Here is a 4897-nt window from a genome sequence, read left to right on the forward strand (position 1 = left end):
TATTAGACTAAAGAAAAGACATCTTTGTTATGACAACATAATGTAGGCATTTTAACATCATGACAAATGTCACAAACATTATATATATATATATATGAGTTATAATTTCAATAATTATTCTCTTTTAATATTTAACGGATAATTTATAATTACAATAATTATAATAATTTCGGTATAGTTAAAATTTTGTATGTATCAAATACATAGTTTAACTTTAATTAAATTCTTTTATTGTATAATAAATTTGTATATATATACATACATACATATATATATATATATACAATCTAGTTAATGATTTTTTTCCGATCATAGAATGTGACCATTACATATTCATCTAACTTTAGGATAATATTAGAACAGTGAGTGACATCTAATAATATATCATTACTACCTAAGTTACATGAAGTTTTTGGTTTGACATAACATTTTTATAATTAACTTTTCATGTATCAGACATTTTTCTCTTTTATATCTAGATTAGACACAAATTTGGAATAGTCACACATGTAGTTCATCTAATGTTTATTGATATCTTTAGTAAACTATAATAAATGAATAAGTATGATATCTCATATTAACTTATTCTAACATGATCATGTATTTCTAGTCTCTCGCAATCAAGTGGCCTAAGATATTGCTCATATATGTAGGAGATACAAATCATATATTGATTAATCATAACTCATTAAATGGATTGTGGCACATTTAAAATCAGGTTTTATGATACAACCAGTTACATTAGACCTTTAGTTATATCAAAATATACGACTCATGATGTTGGAATAATAACGATATCAAATCTAAAGATCATATACATAGTTATATCTATGAATGATATTGTGACTATTACATAATAACCCAAAAAATATATTCAAAGCGAGTTAGGATTTTATTATAAGATTATTTATATGCACAATACAATGTTTTTATTAATAGACAAAATAAAATGAATATATTGTAATAATCATCTCATGATTGATCTTTGAATATACTTTCAGATTAATAACCCTAAAGAACCTCATTGTGTACTCTCTCAAGAGTTCATCAAGTTTTTTGACTTTGCTGAAGAGGTTGGTTTTTAAGTGTTTACAAACAATACCATTTTTAAGAAATTGGTCGACAAATAGGTGGGAAAACTACTTAAGTCTCCAATTTATGTCGCGGGTAGGGAGTCATACTAATTTTTAACTTTTCTCCAGAGTGATTGAAAAAAATTTACATTTTAACTTATTGAAGGCTTTTATAATATCCATGTATTTTCTATAAAAGGAAATGTGTTCAACGAGATCTCTGATCTCATCGTAGGTTTCCTTGAAAAGTTTAAAGTTTAATAAATATGAAATGACTAGTACGTGGGGCATGAGACGAATTTTCTCTTCTTTAGCCCAACTTATTTTAAGATTACCGATAGTGAACAGATCATCGACCTGCTTCTGTAAAATCGTCGCTTGGTTCTTCCACTCCTACCATCTTGATTCGTGAGGTTGAGGCATATATTTCATGTTACCCCTTCTCTAATCATCTTGTGAGAGGGGACTCATGTCCTATGGAACGTTCAAGCGATTCATTGTTCACTCTTATTGATGTCTATGTTTAGTATTAAAAGTCCTTTTATTTTTTTCTTTGCATTAAATTCCTTATTGTTGAGAGATTAAAAACTTTTGGAGGATTTTTTTGATCAATTCTTGTTGTTGATTTTGGTGTTGTAGTTGTAGGTGGACCTTTTGAAAGGCTTAAAATTATGTTTGTAGGTTTCTCAACTCAACCTATGATCTTGAACTTGTGGAAGGTTTTGATTATGGGTATACACATACCGTTTATAATGTTATTGAGGAAAATAATGACCAGATTGATCAAAGATACCATTATAAGTTTGGTTTGATCCATAGAATTTCGGGTCATACGTATTTCATTATGGTTGACTAGAGTAGCCAGGTGCGTCAGGCAGGTTTTGACACAAAAAGGTAAGTTGAGTTGGTTGTCTTGAGGTAACTCTTGGAGATTTGTCATGATTGGTTCTTTTTAGTTGGAATGTTTTTCATGCTGATCGCGTCAATTGTTGATTGGAACAAATAGATAATGATGATTATAGGTGATTCACCCTTTATAATTTGAATGGAGAATCACAATTGATAGTTAGACGACGTTAGACCGGTAGTATTAATGTTAAATATGTCAAGGAGAGTTGTAGGCTTAAATGAGTTTTGTTTTAAAAAGTCAAAGAAGATCCATTACTTTATTTGTCATTGGGGTTTATACAGTAGAAACTCTTTAAATTAATACTCTCTAAAATAATAAATTTGTCCGGTCCCAACATGGGCCAATGTAAAAAATTGAAAAACTCGATAAAATAATAAGATAATAATTTTTCGTGAGATCCCTTTATAATTTTCGGTCCCAAGAAAATCATAAATTAATAATTCATAGAAACTGAAAAAAAAATATTACACTCTATTGAAATATGATTCAATAGTTGTATGTTTTCCTTTAAAGTTCAAGTCTATTTGGAGCTCATCTCTAACTTTTCTTATTGCAACCAATAACTCAGGTGTTGTATTTTTGTATTGTATCATAAAGTTGTGAAGAGTGTTCGACACCATAAGTGCTTCCTTTCGCGTAACAGACTCCAAAGACACCGTATCATCTTCGCCATCATCCTCTGCATTGTTCTCAATGATAGTACCCACAATATCTTCTAAACTATGAACCTCCGAACATGCTTCATTTTCACCTGGGTAGTTCATTATATTGTCGATATCCATCTTATTACGATAGCCACATTGATTGATCATAGTCTTGAGGTCTTGAGTTTCTTCATCAAAAGTAGATTCATCCAAATTTCTTGCAACGTCACTAGTTGAACGAATTTTACAGTGTCGGAAGCAATTCACTATTGTTTCTTTTCGAACTTCTATCGTCCAAGCTGGGATTTCCAAATTGATAGCATCAAGGACATTTATCTTCCCTGGATCAGATTGTCCCACCTCATAACCTTCCAATATTTTGCGGTAAAACCTTCTACGGTAATACATCTTGAAAGCTCTTATTATCCCATCATCGCAAGGTTTAATCTTTGATGTCATGTTGGATGGCAAGAAGAACAACTCAACGTTTCTTAGCCCTTCAATATTTCTTGGATGTGCTGGACAATTATCCACCATAAGTAGAACTCTTCTACCATGCATCATTTGGTCAAATGAACGAACATATTCATCAAAAAGCACACTAGTCATCCATGCTTTTTTGTTAGCTCGATACTGACAATCCAAGCTATTCATGTTGACATTCTTGAAGCAATGAGGCTTTGCATATTTCCCAATAATCCATAGAGGGATTTTTTTCAGAGCCATCTTCATTGCAACAAATAACTACCGTCAATATTTCTTTATCTTGTTTTCTTCCTTCAAGTTGTTTTGTTGCCAGTGAATGATCAGCTTGTAGCCTATAAAACAACCCAGTTTCATCCATATTGAAAACATCTTTCATAGGGAACTGATCAATTTTCTCTCGAATCAATACCAATTTCTGCTCCATGTCTTGTACATCAACAAACCCACTCTCACCAAAACGACGAAATGACTTTATGCCATGTCGGTGCTTGAATTTCCCAAGCCATCCTATAGAGAAGTTAAAATCTGAATCATCATGAGGGTACACGAGTTTCATTGTATCTCTTGCCTTCTGCAAAATTAATTCTCCTGTGATATTCACACATTCTTGATGCTAGAGAAACCACTCATAAACAACCTTCTCCATGTCAGGATATTTTGCTGGTTTGTGTCTTTTGATCTCTGCTCTTCCCTTTTCTATTTCACACAGAGATAGTCATCTGACTGCTTAAGTGTGTTTGATATTGTTCCTTGACTAACTTTCAACTGAAATTTTCCCTCAAGCCATCTCTGCAAGTCTTTTTGTGTGCTTGCAGGATTATCTCTCTTGTACTCACACAACTCCTTACGTATTTGATCTGACATAGTTGATTTTGCAACACCTTTTAGATGAGAAGCCATCTTGTGAGATATGGTTTGAATACTCTAACACATTCATGTAATTTATATATGCCAAACTTGCTTAAGAATACATTGAACACATTTGTTCCTCTTGTTTACATTTACTATACTTCAAAAGTATTTATTGATTTCCAATGCATATGAACACATTAGTTACTAATTTACATTGAGTCCCAAGGTTCGCTGCAACGTAATTCTAAGAGGCATAGACTAATTTGCCTTTTTGTTTGGTATGTACAGTATAATTACTTAAAAACTCTTCAAATTAATAATTATTAATTTATCGATAAATTAATAACTATCTAAATTAATAAATTTCTCCGGTCCTGACATTATTAATTTATAGAGTTTTAACTGTAAATTTATCCCGCGTGTATATTTGTGTAGACTTATAATCACAATTACTACTAGTAGGATAATAATGGTGTATAAATGCATTTGCCAATTAATAGATTTAACCCTAACAAATCTCTTGTATTTATTATAGGATCTTATCAAAGGTTTATGGTCGACATGAGGACTTCTCTAGAGATAACCTTGGCAAGCTATAGGGATGGTAAACAGCACGGGCAAGTATGGATACCCCATCCCCCATCCCTATATCTACCTAATATTTTTGTATTCATACCTACTACCACCTACGACGGGTAAAATTTTTAAATCCACCCCCATCAACAAAAGTACATTTTCAAATTCATTCCTACACCCACTGCCTAACTGGATACCCATCACCCATCTTATATCCGTTTGTACCCGCCCATACCCACCAATTTGAGATAGGAGAAATAATTGTCTTCAACTCTAAATTGTTTATACTTAACATTTAGTTAAATTACAAGTCATCCTATAAAATATTAAGATTTACAGAATAATCTCTAAAATTA

General features: G+C 31.8%; 1 pseudogene; it reads right to left on the reverse strand.

Moving 5' to 3' along the window:
- Nucleotides 1-2447: 2447 nt before the first annotated feature.
- On the reverse strand, nucleotides 2448-4019 carry LOC120187293 (annotated as a pseudogene).
- Nucleotides 4020-4897: the final 878 nt, after the last annotated feature.

The sequence above is a fragment of the Hibiscus syriacus genome, unplaced genomic scaffold (assembly GCF_006381635.1).
Source record: "Hibiscus syriacus cultivar Baekdansim isolate YM2019G1 unplaced genomic scaffold, ASM638163v2 tig00113724_pilon, whole genome shotgun sequence".
Classification (NCBI taxonomy): Eukaryota; Viridiplantae; Streptophyta; class Magnoliopsida; order Malvales; family Malvaceae; genus Hibiscus; species Hibiscus syriacus.